Source organism: Cherax quadricarinatus, chromosome 4, assembly GCF_038502225.1.
Source record: "Cherax quadricarinatus isolate ZL_2023a chromosome 4, ASM3850222v1, whole genome shotgun sequence".
NCBI lineage: Eukaryota > Metazoa > Arthropoda > Malacostraca > Decapoda > Parastacidae > Cherax > Cherax quadricarinatus.
The window spans coordinates 69,093,177-69,109,641 of record NC_091295.1 but is presented as its reverse complement, the minus strand read 5'-3'; the positions used below and the strand labels follow the sequence as shown (position 1 = coordinate 69,109,641).

Below are 16,465 nucleotides of genomic sequence, written 5' to 3'. Positions count from 1 at the left end.
CCGCCTGATGTTCACGGCACGTCTTGTCCAGTCGAAGTCTATCGTAAGAAGGACGCTATTCTGTCTTTGTGACCTGCGCCCCGCCATTCAAGCTAGGGCTGCCAGTTCTCCCTAGCTAACTTATCCTAATGTTTGCCTACATTATCGGCCTATTACTACCTATGTTAAGGTCTTAGGTCTACTCTATCATTATCTACAGATGCCTTAGTAAACCTAATATTAGTGTATTACCAGTAAACCTACCTACTCCTTCCCTGAAGAGTAAATCTATAAATTAAATAAGCTTACCAACCGCCAACCAGAGAATGCCTTGCTTGTTTGGGAGGGTTTAAGGGTCGCTCGGCTCAGACGACCAGACGCTCATGCTGGATCTGAGCTGTGGAACTATTTGGACCAAATAAATTTCCACATCCTCCCGCCGGCGAAGGTAGGCGCTAAGTCTAGATCAAGTCTGCCTCCCGCAGGCCCCCCCAGTGGGCCCTGGACTCGAGCGCCGTTCGACGGGTCGTCCGGCCGCTCAGCTCGCTCAACCTCTGGTCTGATTTCTCATGTCCCGGTCCCACCGTGTGGACCTCGAGAGGCAAAAGCCTGTTGATGGGTCTTATAGTCTCGACACCGTTCATTCTCACTTTCACCATTCTCAACCGCCCAGCCTTGTCTGGGTGGGTTGACACTACCAGGCCAAGAGGCCAGTATGCCCTCGGCGCCTCGGATTCTACCAGCACCAGGTCCCCTTCACTTAGCATCATCTTATTCGCCTCGGGGTCGGCACCATAGAAATGTTCCCGCAAGGTTGTCAAGTAATCCCTGCGCCACACCTGGTTCCATTTGTCCAGGATGTTCACCAGTCTGTTGTGACTCCTGTGCAGTTCTTCATTGATGGGGGGACCATCTGGCCCATAATAATCCAGCTCCTTGGAAGACTGACTCAAAATTGCGGGGAAGGGCTCAATCCTTCTTCCAAACAGCATGTGATTGGGGGTGAGAGCTTCTTGCTCGTCAATCCCATTTTGTACGTAGGTCAGAGGCCTGTTATTAACTCTTGCCTCTATCTCAACTAACACTGTCCTCAGTTCATCACAGCTCACCCTCCTGCCGTGCAAGACCTTCCGAATGCACCTTTTGACTGTGCCCACCATGCGTTCATAGAATCCCCCTTGCCAGGGTGCCCTGGGAGCTATGAACCTCCACTCGCACTCTATTCTCTTCAGGTGTTCTCGTACTTCTCCGTTGTCCCTAAGATTCCTGAAAACTTTATCGGCCGCCCTAAAGCTTGTGCCATTGTCCGAGATAATCAATCGCGGGCACGAGAATCTGGCAGTAAACCTCCTGAACAACTTCACGAAAGTCTCTGTCGTCATATCTTCTGCCAACTCCAAATGCACCGCTCGAGTAGTGGCACAGGTAAACAGGCAGACATATACTTTCTGAGGGCCCTCCTTAACGTCTCCTGGGTTCTTCAATGTGATAGCCCCCGTATAGTCTATTCCTACAGTCTCAAAGGGCCTGTCACTATGTACCCGCTCCTGAGGCAGCGGTGGTGGACCTGGGTAGGGTAGGGTCCTCCCATCGTACCGCCGGCAGACCGTGCAACTCTTTAGCACCCTTTTGACGGCAGCTCGACCCTTCAGTACCCAGTAATTCTGACGTAGGCAGGTGAGGGTATCTCCAAACCCCCCATGTAAGGTCCTCTGATGGGCATCTTGTATCAATAGCTCTGTCGCCCATCCCTCCTTTCCCAGCAGCACGGGATGTTTGGCCCCATAGCTGAGCTCAGAGTTTTGTATTCTTCCCCTGCATCTTATTAGCCCCGCATGATCTAGGAACAATCCCAATGAGTGAACCAATTTGCTGTTCCCTGAGTCGTCATCGTTGGACACGCGTCCTGACGCCATAACCTGCTGCCGGGTCGCAAGTACTTCCAGCACTCCTGGAAACCTCCCCCTTTGGTACTGCCTTATCCAATATTCTCTGGGACCCACTAGAGACAACTGTCGACCCTGGCTTACCTTGTCATGCAGCTTCCTCACGAATCGAAATACCATTTCCGTGACTCCTATAAGTTTTCTCCACGAGGAGTAGCGCCTGGGGTCAAATAATTCAGTGTCGTGTTCCCCCGCGAAATGTACTATGCTGCTGATTGTCTCCACGAATTTCTGCTCCGGCCAGCAATCCCTTGCCGGTAACCAGTCTGGGCCTTTGAACCAAAGCTCGCTTTTACTCAACTTTCTGTGTGTCACCCCTCGGCTTATCAGGTCGGCTGGGTTTTGATCTGTAGGCACATACAGAATTGTTGACGTTGACTGTAGTTCCCGTATCTCCTTTACCCGATTCCTGACATAGGGGAGCTTAGACCTGTCATTCTGGACCCACTGTAAGGCCACCTCCGAGTCTGTCCATACATAGGTGTGTGTCACCCTCAGATTACTTAACACCTCCTCTACGTACTTACCCAGTCTTGCTCCCAGCAACATCGCTGTGAGCTCTAGCTTTGGGATCGAGCAATCCTTCAGGGGTGTCACCCGCGCACGACTGGTGACCAGATTGACTTGGTCCCCGGCCACCAAATACGCTACTGCCCCATAGGCCCTGGAGGAGGCATCACAAAAGACGTGCAAGTCATAATCCCGCCCGGTGCACCCGATGGACCTGGGGAATGTGAACTCGTGCAATTCCGCTAGGTCTTTGTTAACCAGATCCCACTCCTGGCAGACTGTTTCTGGCAGTGGGTCGTCCCAACCTAGGTTCAGCTCCCAGGTCTGTTGTACTAGCATCCTCCCTCGAATGGTGATGGGTGTCAACAAACCCAAAGGATCGAAGGCAGTCTGCACTTTGCTCAGCAAAGACCTCCTGGTCAGCTTCCCTTCCCCATCAGGCTTCCTCTTTAGCCTAAGTCTGTCTTCCTTGACTTCCCACTCTAGTCCCAACACCGATGTTACCTCAGGCACTGAGTAGCCAGTATAGTCATGTTCCACCATGCCCCGCAACGTTGGATTGTTTGTCACCCATTCTCTCAATGGCATGTTAGCTGAGAGCATCTCCTGATTAGACTCTCGGTAAATATCCATCAACAGCCTTTCATCTGAGGTGGTACCCTGCATGTTGTCTACATAAAATAGGGTCTTCAGTAATTCTTTAAGCGGGCTGTTACAGTTCACAAGGTGGTAGTCTATGGTAGCCTGTAATAGGAATGGTGAACTAGTGGCACCAAACAACACTGCCCTGAATCTATAGGTATCATACCCTTGCTTGGGCATCTCCCTGTTAGCCAGCCACAAGAACCTTGTGTAGTCCCTATCCTGTGGCTGCAACCCAATACGTAGGAAGGCTTTGCTAATGTCTGCCGCATAGGCGTACTGTTCCGTCCTGAATCTCAACAACACATCTGCTAATTTCTGCGTCAGGGAGGGCCCTGTGAGCAGACAGTCGTTCAACGATGGCTCTCGGGGACTCGCCTGCGAGCTGCAGTTGAAGACTACTCTGATGGGAGTGGTTACCGACTCCTTGGTGACTGCCATGTGTGGAAGATAATGGGTGTTTTCCCCAGGGCTGGCATTGGGCACTTTCTCGATGAACCCAAGGGCCAGCTGTTCCTTAATAATATCATCATATTTCCCCACCAGACCCTTCCTGGTCAGGCTGTTCACCAATGAATTCAACTGACCACGTGCCCTCTTGAAATTAGTGGGCAGCGTTGGGTGGCCCGGTTTCCATGGGAGTCGCACCCAATACTGCCCGTCCCTGAACTGCACATGGTTCAAGTAATCTCGATACGTCTCTTCGTGTTCGGGGGGCGGCTGGTCACCTTTAATCCCTACTACATCCAGGTCCCATAGTTTATGGACCGGCTCACTGTCGGATATGCCAACTTGCGCCTCTGACAGGCCTTCGTGCACACCAATCTGCATCACCAGTACAGCCTCAGTCGCTGTAATACCAGAGCCCTCCTTTCCCGGGGTCGCAGGGAAGTGAGCTGGTATTCTGCCTCCTACGATGTACCCCGCTGGAGTCCTGTACAGGCCCACACCTTCCTTGATAACCCTTCTCGTAGACACGAACTCGTCTAGGTAATCCCCTCCTACCAATATGCCTACATTACTAACATTGTCTGTAGCAATGTCTGGTTCTGCTAGCTTCACACCCAACTCCCTCAAACGTTTGACTGCTTCAGCCAGTCCCCTAGTGGTAATGATATTGGGCAGCCTCTTCACCATCAAGGCTGAAATTTCCCGTCGATGCCCGGCTAACCTGACCGTCACATTGACTACTGGATAAGACCTGCGTGGGACTTCCCCACCAAACCCTTCCACCTTCATGTCAACTTTACCAACTGTCTCCAGCTTCAACCTAGTGGCTAGACTCTCCGCTATGAAGGATCTCTGTGCCCCACTGTCGAAGAACAAACGGGTTGTTTCAGACTTCTTCCCGTTCGCGACCACCGCCATTATGGTGGGCAAGGCCACCGAGCCTTGAAATTGCTCACCAGAACAAATTCTCGGTGCCGTACTCACCACACTCATCGTTACTTCTGACTTGTTCTTGCTCTCCGCCCTTTCTTGCGGTTTGCTCTCCTTAACTTGTGCTAATCCGGCATCATTAGGACACAGTGCACTGTGGTGCTTTCCCTTCCGGCAGCCCCGACACTCCCTGAGCATGGTGTTACAGTCCCTGGCAAAATGTTCTCCACAACACTTGAAACAAAGTCTCAACTCTCTTAGCCGTTGAACCCTTTGGTTATAGGTGGTGAAGCTTGAACACCCTGAACTAGCGTGTTCTTCATCACAAAACACGCACCGTCTCATACTGGCCGCTTTAGTGGCTTCTCCCTTGGCCCTGTGGGTGGAGGACTCGCCCTGGGCATAATACGTGCCTACTTTAGTGGGAGGTGGTTTAGGTCTATCTCTCGAATGTCTGGGGAAGTCGACCGACTTCTCCTTGGTAGGTAATTTCTCCCCCTGACCTATGCTCAGGTGAGATATGAGATCCCCTAACCCTTCAATAATTTGGCTTATCGTGAACCTATTCGTCCGATATTTTAAGTGTAACTCATGCACTGTCGTGCTAGCCAGTTTCCTCTGAATCACCTGGCTAAGGACCCATTTTGAATCATTCTCACCATGCAGATCTCTGAAACTATTGGTCAAGCTCATAATCTCAATACGGAACTTCTCTAGACTTTGACGGTCATGTCGGCAAGCCTCTAGATCCAACAACCAATAAAGTATAGCTACCTTTATCTCCTCAGTGTTGCCAAACATGTCTTCTAATTGGTCTTTGGCATGTTGGTAATTAGCGTCAGTAATCGGGTAGTGCCGGACCAGATCTAAGGCTTTACCCTTGAGCTGCGACCGCAAATACTGCAACTTGACGGCATCTGACAAATCATTTCTGTCATCTATCTGGGCTCTAAACTGATCCCAGAAACCAATGTACTCTGTTAAGGTTCCGTCAAACGTTGGTAAATTCAGCTGGGGCAACTTGGGCAACATATTGACAGGTGTGTGGTTGTTTGGGGTACCTGCGGTGTTCAACACCATCCTTGGAATACTAGCCTTTAATGTACTTAACTTATCTTTGTACATATTCATCTCCTGATGACAATCTACATCATCCTTAGTGAATTCGTCCATAGCCTGCTGAAGACTTCCCTGGGATTCCTCATCCTCAATAGCCTGTAGCTCATATGCTGAGAATGCTTGTTCATAGGCTTCCCACTTTTCCCCCAAACTCTTCAAGCAGTTCTGCAAATCATCGCAGTCTACATTACCGCGTTGGCAAGTAGCCTTGCACCTGTTACGCGTTCTGTTCAGATGCCCTTTGTATGCTGCTACTGATCGTTTTAATTTTGTTAGCACTGAACCAGACTCTCCTGAACCCCCATCTGCCATTGTCGAAGTTTAATGAGGAGTGTGACACTAATTGTACTTTACCCAGTCCACCCCACAGCACGTCACGGTGTTAGGTGAGAATGAACGAGTCTTAAGGCTTCTCAACAAGCTTAACAATTCCCTTTGTTATATTGACTCTACTATGAATCAAAAATGTACACTGTTAGCTCTCAAATCCCAATCAAAATGTGTATCGATGTGAAAGCTTAATCTAGCACTCAACTGTACAATGCCAGCAAATAATTACAGGACTTAACCTAGTCTCAGGTATAATTCACAAATCCCACATTAACATGAATCAAAGATGATGAAAATCACAATAAAAGTGCAGTGTACAAATTAAATCACTTGGTTAACACAAGCAAATTCAACAATTCAACTTGTGAAACAGTAAATAAATAATGTATGTAAACAGCTTGGCCTAACTGTGCCCAGCTTACTCTGTTTAGCGTGGATGGTTGGATAAGGTAAATCCTAACCTAGCTAGTGTGCTATAACTTAAACCTGGCTTTATAACTCCCTGTAAATAATAACTAGGTTAAATCTGTCCTAGCTACTATAACCTTTTGTAAATATTGCACAAGCCTAGCCTAACTGTGGCTACCTTGCAAATCCACTGTAAGTAATTAACACACAAGTCTCCTACTCTGGATTACTTGTAATCACTGTAAATAATTAAATTCACAAGCTTCTCTAGCCTACCTGGCCTGCCTGTAAATTACTGCAAATAACAACTTCTGTGTATAGTCAGCTTGGCCTAGCCTCTGAGTAACTTTGACCTAGGTGTGCTAACTTAAACCTAACTTTTTTAAACTGGTTCCTAACTGTGGCCTAGCTATGATAGCTTAACCTGTGGCCTAGCTATGATAGCTTAACCTAACTTTGTTAAACTGGTTCTTAACTGTAGCCTAGCTATGATAGCTTAACCTAACTGTGGCCTAGCTATGATAGCTTAACCTAACTCTGTAAAACTGGTTCCTAACTGTGGCCTAGCTATGATAGCTTAACCTAGCTATTCCACATCCGGTTCGAAGGACCACTTTTGTGAAAATTTGTCTGGGCTGCCTCCAAGTGAGTCGCCTACCCTGGCAAACTCTGTTGACACCGAGCTCTGAGATGGGTACCTCAGCCTCACAAGTGGCTTATAGGACAGATTTTTCACAAATGATTGGTATTGCAAGAAACCTCGCCTGCATGCACGTATAAAGGACTAACTTACTTGGTGTTGCAGCATATATCCTGATCTTCAACTTCCTAAGCCTAGCTTTAGCCCCCTTGGACTTCCCCTTGGGAACCACGTGCAACCGGGAGCATTAATTCCTGCAATATTCAATCGTTATTAGTGTCCTGCCTGCACCTCAGAAATTCCTATATCCAAGAGGGTATGTATCCCCTAGTATAACTATGCAGACTCAGACGCTAGCTTCAGACGACTCTGAGACGCTGGTACTTACTGGGCATACTCTCTCTGTAGCACGCCGAGCCCTCAGTTAACTCAATCCACAATCTCCTAAGTCACTGGCCAGATCCTACTGGAAAAGGTGAATATCTCGTCTTACTGTATGGGCTGATGGAGGAGATCATCTACGGTACATCGAGGTGTCTCTACCAGATTTCCCCAGGTCTCAGATGTGAAGACACGTGGGGGCGCCGCCTGATGTTCACGGCACGTCTTGTCCAGTCGAAGTCTATCGTAAGAAGGACGCTATTCTGTCTTTGTGACCTGCGCCCCGCCATTCAAGCTAGGGCTGCCAGTTCTCCCTAGCTAACTTATCCTAATGTTTGCCTACATTATCGGCCTATTACTACCTATGTTAAGGTCTTAGGTCTACTCTATCATTATCTACAGATGCCTTAGTAAACCTAATATTAGTGTATTACCAGTAAACCTACCTACTCCTTCCCCGAAGAGTAAATCTATAAATTAAATAAGCTTACCAACCGCCAACCAGAGAATGCCTTGCTTGTTTGGGAGGGTTTAAGGGTCGCTCGGCTCAGACGACCAGACGCTCATGCTGGATCTGAGCTGTGGAACTATTTGGACCAAATAAATTTCCACACCTCCCCCCCCCCCATAGGCGCTGTATAAACTTACGGGTTTAGCGTTTCCTCCTTGATTATAATAATAATAATCAGCTCATGCTGAGAATTCAGTCTATTTTTAAAGCATTCTTGTCTGGTGACGAAAAGATTACGAGGAGCCATAATGTCCTTAGTGCAGTCGATAGACTTAAAACCCAATTAACTATTCAACCTAACACCATGTTTTTAATATTGATTTTTACTTCATTTAATAGATATTACAAGGACCCCAGTGGAATTAAGTCACTTTGGCTTTCTGGGAGGTTATCCTAGGTAATTTACACATATATTACTAGGTAAGACCATTGTAACCATCCAAAGATGGTGTAACTCGAATACATTTATTTACTGAATTTAAGGATAAGTGATGACGGTAGTGTGTCGACGGGTCCTCCAGCCGTCTCAACCCTCGGGACTTGTGCGCCAACCTTCCTCAGGTGTGGTGTCTTACTCTCACTTGAGTATTGGTCACCTCAGGGGAGGTCCTTGACGTTGGTAAGGGGCTCTTGATTATTATTATAATAAAAAAGAAGCGCTAAGCCACAAGGGCTATACAGCGTAGGGGCTCTTGATCTTGGGAACTGTGCTCCGGTTTCTTGAATTGAGCCTGAATTCATTCCATTTCCCCCAGCATGCGCTGTATAATCCTAGGGGTTTAGCGCTTCCCATAATGAATATCGGTGACGAATTTTCCCTCCTCTCCCGGAGACGCTTGTCCTCATTTCTTTTACCCGCCGGGCACCTGGAGGGGCACCTGCTCATCGGCTTACTTTTATCCCGCTTCATTTTTTCCACTCTGCGGACAATTCTTTAATAGTGGGAAGCCGGTTACTGGGCTCAGGTGGGGCTTGACAAGGGCGTCCCTCCCTGCTGGGGCTTGACAAGGGCATCCCTCTCTGCTGGGGCTTGACAAGGGCGTCCCTCTCTGCTGGGGCTTGACAAGGGCGTCCCTCTCTGCTGGGGCTTGACAAGGGCGTCCCTCTCTGCTGGGGCTTGACAAGGGCCTCCCACTCTGCTGGGGCTTGAGAAGGGTGTCCCATTCTGCTGGGGCTTGACAAGGGCGTTCCTCCCTGCTGGGGCTTGACAAGGGCGTCCCATTCTGCTGGGGCTTGACAAGGGCGTCCCTCCCTGCTGGGGCTTGACAAGGGCATCCCTCCCTGCTGGGGCTTGACAAGGGCGTCCCTCCCTGCTGGGGCTTGACAAGGGCGTCCCTCCCTGCTGGGGCTTGACAAGGGCGTCCCTCCCTGCTGGGGCTTGACAAGGGCGTCCCTCCCTGCTGGGGCTTGACAAGGGCGTCCCTCCCTGCTGGGGCTTGACAAGGGCGTCCCTCCCTGCTGGGGCTTGACAAGGGCGTCCCTCTGCTGGGGCTTGACAAGGTCATCCCTCTCTGCTGGGGCATGACAAGGGCGTCCACTGGATCTAATTCAATTCAATTCAATTCAAGTTTATTCTCTACATCTACTCCTCCTTTTTCTTAGAGGAATAAGCCTTGTGCATACATCGAGTGCCACCGAGTTAATCTGTTCTGAGGCATTAAGCAGTTTTGTTTGCACAGAACTGCTTAATGCCTCAAATGATGTAGTGGAAGTTTTAGCAGTAAAGGTGGAGAACCAAAACCTAATCATTGTGGTAGTCTACAAGCCTCCGGATGCAACATCCCAGCAATTCCAGGAACAGCTGTTAAAAATTGACCACTGTCTGGAAAATCTTCCAGCTCCTGCACCCAACATCTTGCTCCTGGGGGACTTCAACTTAAGGCACCTAAAATGGAGGAATATAGCAAATAATATTGTTGCAGTAATAACACCAGGAGGCAGCTCTGATGAAAACTCACACTCACACGAGCTTTTAAATCTCTGCACAAAATTCAATTTAAACCAGCAAATAATAGAGCCTACTAGACTGGAGAATACACTAGACCTCATCTTCACTAACAATGATGATCTGATAAGAAATGTCACCATATCAAAAACAATATACTCAGATCACAACATAATTGAGGTTCAGACATGTATGCGTGGAGCCCCAGACCGACAAAATGAGACTAGTCACGAGGGAGCATTCACCAAATTCAACTTCAATAACAAAAACATAGTGGGACCAAGTAAACCAAGTCCTAACCAATATAAGCTGGGAAGATATACTAAGCAACACAGACCCAAACTTATGCCTAGAACAGATTAACTCGGTGGCACTCGATGTATGCACAAGGCTTATTCCTCTAAGAAAAAGGAGGAGTAGATGTAAAATAGAAAGAGACAGGCGCTCCCTTTACAGGCGACGGAAAAGAATAACAGAGCGGCTAAAAGAGGTCAATATATCTGAAATGCGCAGGGAGACACTGGTCAGAGAAATAGCAAGCATCGAACTTAAGCTAAAAGAATCCTTTAGGAGTCAGGAATCGCGGGAAGAACTAAAAGCCATAAATGAAATCGAAAGAAACCCAAAGTATTTCTTCTCCTATGCCAAATCAAAATCGAGAACAACGTCCAGTATTGGGCCCCTACTTAAACAAGATGAGTCCTACACAGATGACAGCAAGGAAATGAGTGAGCTACTCAAGTCCCAATATGACTCAGTTTTTAGCAAGCCGCTAACCAGACTGAGAGTCGAAGATCAAAATGAATTTTTTATGAGAGAGCCACAAAATTTGATTAACACAAGCCTATCCGATGTTATCCTGACGCCAAATGACTTCGAACAGGCGATAAATGACATGCCCATGCACTCTGCCCCAGGGCCAGACTCATGGAACTCTGTGTTCATCAAGAACTGCAAGAAGCCCCTATCACGAGCCTTTTCCATCCTATGGAGAGGGAGCATGGACACGGGGGTCGTCCCTCAGTTACTAAAAACAACAGACATAGCCCCACTCCACAAAGGGGGCAGTAAAGCAACAGCAAAGAACTACAGACCAATAGCACTAACATCCCATATCATAAAAATCTTTGAAAGGGTCCTAAGAAGCAAGATCACCACCCATCTAGAAACCCATCAGTTACACAACCCAGGGCAACATGGGTTTAGAACAGGTCGCTCCTGTCTGTCTCAACTACTGGATCACTACGACAAGGTCCTAAATGCACTAGAAGACAAAAAGAATGCAGATGTAATATATACAGACTTTGCAAAAGCCTTCGACAAGTGTGACCATGGCGTAATAGCGCACAAAATGCGCGCTAAAGGAATAACAGGAAAAGTCGGTCGATGGATCTATAATTTCCTCACTAACAGAACACAGAGAGTAGTCGTCAACAGAGTAAAGTCCGAGGCAGCTATGGTGAAAAGCTCTGTTCCACAAGGCACAGTACTAGCTCCCATCTTGTTCCTCATCCTCATATCCGACATAGACAAGGATGTCAGCCACAGCACCGTGTCTTCCTTTGCAGATGACACCCGAATCTGCATGACAGTGTCTTCCATTGCAGACACTGCAAGGCTCCAGGCGGACATCAACCAAATCTTTCAGTGGGCTGCAGAAAACAATATGAAGTTCAACGATGAGAAATTTCAATTACTCAGATATGGTAAACATGAGGAAATTAAATCTTCATCAGAGTACAAAACAAATTCTGGCCACAAAATAGAGCGAAACACCAACGTCAAAGACCTGGGAGTGATTATGTCGGAGGATCTCACCTTCAAGGACCATAACATTGTATCAATCGCATCTGCTAGAAAAATGACAGGATGGATAATGAGAACCTTCAAAACTAGGGAGGCCAAGCCCATGATGACACTCTTCAGGTCACTTGTTCTATCTAGGCTGGAATATTGCTGCACTCTAACAGCACCTTTCAAGGCAGGTGAAATTGCCGACCTTGAAAATGTACAGAGGACTTTCACGGCGCACATAACGGAGATAAAACACCTCAATTACTGGGAGCGCTTGAGGTTTCTAAACCTGTATTCCCTGGAACGCAGGAGGGAGAGATACATGATTATATACACCTGGAAAATCCTAGAGGGACTAGTACCGAACTTGCACATGAAAATCACTCACTACGAAAGCAAAAGACTTGGCAGACGATGCACCATCCCCCCAATGAAAAGCAGGGGTGTCACTAGCACGTTAAGAGACCATACAATAAGTGTCAGGGGCCCGAGACTGTTCAACTGCCTCCCAGCACACATAAGGGGGATTACCAACAGACCCCTGGCAGTCTTCAAGCTCGCACTGGACAAGCACCTAAAGTCAGTTCCTGATCAGCCGGGCTGTGGCTCGTACGTTGGTTTGCGTGCAGCCAGCAGCAACAGCCTGGTTGATCAGGCGCTGATCCACCAGGAGGCCTGGTCACAGACCGGGCCGCGGGGGCGTTGACCCCCGAAACTCTCTCCAGGTAAACTCCAGGTAATAATGGTTACAATGTGGGGTTTACAGGTTTTGGGTATTTTGTGGTTTACATGTTATAAAATACTAATTACAGAGGGGGCCACTAGGACACCTAGCATGGCCAGGCATTTCCAGCAGACAGATTAATTCTTAACATTAAATCCTTACAGATTATAGTATTAAGGCTAATTGACTACATCATAATTTGTGAGTTTAGCAATGTGAATCCCCTCAAGGAAGGTTCCTTGATGTTGGTGAGGGGCTCTTGATTTAGGGAATTGGATCTGTGCTCCAGTTCCCCGAATTAAACCTGAATGCCTTCCACATCCCCCCCCAGGTGCTGTATAATCCTCCGGGTTTAGCGCTTCCTCCTTGATTATAATAATAATAATAATAACAGCAATGTGAATGCTTTTGTTATGGCACAATACGAGGTGTCCATATTTGAGTATCATAGGCAAACTTATGGCTAGTTAGGATTTATTATTTTAAGATTAAGATTAGTATTTCTGGGTTTATAGTCAGTGGGTGAGTGAGTGTAATTTTGAACCACCAGGTGGTTATCATGTAGTTAGTTGTCGGGGTGGATCAGGGAGATAAGATGTTTTCAAACTGTAGTTTTGAAAGTGATGAATGTGTCTGCAGTTCTAGAGTTTTCAGGTAGGGTGTTCAAGATTTTAGGTCCTTTGAAATACATTGAATTTTTGTAAAGGTTTAGTCGAACACAGGGAATGTCATAGAGATGTTTGTGTCTGGTGTTATGCCTGTGGATCCTGTCACAACTGTCAAGAAAGCGTTTTAGGTCAAGGTTAATATTGGAATTTAAGGTCCTGTAGATATAGATTGCACAGTAGTAAATGTGGATGTTCTGAACAGGGAGTAAGTTTAGATCTATGAAGAGTGGGGGGGGGGGGGGTTGCCAGGGATGGGATTTAGTGATTATTCTTACTGCAGCTTTTTGTTGGGTTATTATTGGCTTTAGGTGTGTTGCTGCAGTTGAACCCCAAGCACAGATAGCATAGGTGAGGTATGGATATATAAGTGAATGGTATAGTGTGAGAAGGGCAGTTTGCGGTACGTAGTATCGTATCTTGGAGAGGATCCCCACTGTTTTGGATACTTTTGGTTATGTGTTGGATATGGGTGCTGAAATTTAGGTTGTTGTCGAGGTATAGGCCAAGGAATTTGCCCTCATTATGTCTGGTAATTAGTGTGTTGTTGATCTTAATGTTAAGTTGTGCAACACCTACTCTGCCCAATTTTATTCGAAATCCCTATTATTGCCCAATTATACTTTAAACTATATTGATCAAACTTATTGTAAACTTCTTTTATTGACCATTTTTATTCCATACTTTTTTTAACCTAGTATTTTCAACTACAACTTTTATATCATCCTGTCTACCATCTTACTAGCATATTATAACCAAGTCATTGCCATTTTTATTTTTATCATTTTTTTTTTTTTATTATTTTGCTACCTTAATTTGTGTATTTTATCCTGTCAATTTAAATCTAATTATACTCTAATTCTTGTAAACAACTTATATAAGACCTTAGTGCAATTACAATTGAGAGTCTTGTTCCTTTATTATATTATTAGATTAATCACAGTTTTACTCTAGCTCATTCTAGCTCAATACATAGTCAATACCAAATTCACTATACTAGACCATGGTGCAATTACTAGTGAGAGACTGGTGCTATTTGTAATTTGTATTTTTATACTATTAGACTAAACCTAGTTGTACTATAGCTCTTTCTAGCTCAATACATAGTCAATACCAAATTCACTATATTAGACCATAGTGCAATTACTAGTGAGAGACTGGTGCTATTTTTAATTTGTATTTTTATATTATTAGATTAAATTCAGTTGTACCATAGCTCATTCTACCTCAAGACATAGTCAATACCAAATTCACTATATTAGACCATAGTGCAATTACTAGTGAGAGACTAGTGCTATTTTTAATTTGTACTTTTATATTATTAGATTAAACCTATTGTACTTTAGCTCACTCTAGCTCAAAACATAGACTCCACAAAAGTCATTATTAGACCTTAGTGCAATTACAAGTGAGAGTCTTGTTCTATTTTTAATTTGTATTTTTATATTACTAGTTTATACATAGTTGTACTTTAGTTCATTCCAGCACAACACATAGACAACATCAACTTCATTATGTGTAGTAGTGACTATACCCTACATGGCCAAAATACTCGAGCTATATACTTGTCCAAACTTCCTACCACTACAGATATCAGTAGTAGAACTCAACACACAACTCAGGATATAAATAACCATAATTTAAACCTAGAAGATGATTGATCACGTTGACCCTGATCTAAACCTCCATAATCTGACACCCAATCAAAACCTATTGGAAAGTAACTGCCTTTATTACACAGCATCACAAGCCACCACTATCTAAACAATGCTAAAAGTCTATCAGTACTTAACTACAACATCAGGTCCTTAAGAAAACACTATGATGACCTCCTAGCACTCCTTGAATCACTAAAGACACCCTTCTCCTGCATTATTCTTACTGAGACCTGGCTTAAGCAGGACACAATAGATATCTACCCTCTACCAGGATACACAGCAATTCACAACTGCAGAACAAACCAAGTTGGGGGTGGTATTGCAATCTATTACTCTAACCAATAATCTTGTCTTAGCACCACTTGCTTTAGTGATGAATATGGGGAATACATTTTTGCTAATTTTACTGTGAAAAACCTTAAGACGCCTATAACAATCGGTGCCATTTACCGGATACCTCACACAAACATCCCAAATTTCAGTGAGAAATTAAAGTCACTAATAACAAACAGACAAATGAATAAGCACCACCTTCTCTTAGCTGGAGACTTCAACATCAACCTTGGCTTACTAGATGATCAGCCTGTAACTGATTTCATCAACAATATGAACAACACACTTCTCATACCAACAATAACTAAACCAACCAGGCTCACTGAAACAAGTGCAACCATAATAGACCACATATGGACCAATATACTAGCCCCCCTTAAATCAGGGATAATCACAGATAGCACTACAGACCACTACCCTACCTTCCTCCTGACAAACATTAGTAAACCACCACTTGAATACAGCAAAGTCTCATTTAGACTCCATGACGAGGCCTCAGTAAGGAAGTTCACAGCTGACCTAGAGACTGTTGATTGGCCTACAGAATTCTCCAAGGCCAATGGTATTGATGACTGGACAGACATTTTTCTTAACAAATTACTTAGACTATACAACAAACATTGTCCTATAAAAACAAAACAGGTCACAAACAAACGGCTTGGTTGCCCATGGCTAACCAGCACCATTCTGAAATCCATTGACAAGAAACACCAATATGAAAAGCAATATAGACAGGGCTTAATACACAAAGATACTCTTAAACACTATTCATCAGCTCTCACCGAAGTGATAAAAAAAAGCCAAACAACTATACTACTCCAGTAGATTCACAGACACTAGAGGAGATATAAAAAAGACCTGGAAAACACTCTCTCAGATTCTAGGGACCCACAAACTGAGAAAAACCAAGAATATTGTCCTAACTAAACCTAATGAAACACCACTACATCCCACTGACACAGCTAACAAGATAAACGACTTCTCAAACATAGGATCTAATCTTGCCAGTAAAATCCCACATACCAATGCCCATGCCGGGGACTACCTAGATGGAAATTTCCCTAATTCCTTCTATCTTGCACCAACTGAGCCCACGGAAGTCATTGAGATCATAGTCACTTAAAAATAACTCGGGGAATCTGTCTCATGTCCCACCATTACTGTACAAGCGAGCGGCCCATGTCCTTTCGCATGCTATTTCATTACTTTTTAACAAGTCAATAGAGACTAGCACCTTCCCGAAACTACTCAAGATGCCAAGGGTTACACCAATACATAAAGGTGGTGACCCTACAGACTTAAACAACTATAGGCCAATATCTAACTTACCATTGCTATCCAAAATCTTTGAGAAACTCGTGCACAGGAGACTGTATTCATTTATAACGGCTCAAAACATACTCAACCCCTGCCAGTTTGGATTCAGGAAAAATAAAAGCACTAATGATGCAATCATAAAAATGCTAGATCTGCTTTACTCAGCATTGGAAAATAAGGAAT

At 45.2% G+C, this 16,465-nt stretch overlaps 1 protein-coding gene and 1 long non-coding RNA gene across 6 annotated transcripts in view; one reads left to right on the top strand and one right to left on the bottom strand.

Annotated features, from left to right (window-relative positions):
- The window catches only part of LOC128684268 (uncharacterized), a 38,666-nt gene that overhangs the window by 11,711 nt on the left and 10,490 nt on the right, over positions 1–16,465 (top strand). For 2 of the 4 annotated variants that reach the window (XM_070097300.1, XM_070097321.1), the window contains exon 2: positions 8,330–8,465. The exons of the other annotated variants lie outside the window; for them this stretch is intronic. The gene's annotated coding sequence lies outside the window, so the exon portion shown is untranslated. The remainder of the gene's footprint in view (positions 1–8,329; positions 8,466–16,465) is intronic. 4 annotated transcript variants of the gene reach the window in all.
- LOC138854393 (uncharacterized) overlaps positions 9,078–16,465 on the bottom strand; it is a 35,867-nt gene continuing 28,479 nt past the window's right edge. For both annotated transcript variants that reach the window (XR_011393596.1, XR_011393597.1), the window contains exon 3: positions 9,078–9,389. This is a non-coding gene — a long non-coding RNA (uncharacterized lncRNA). The remainder of the gene's footprint in view (positions 9,390–16,465) is intronic.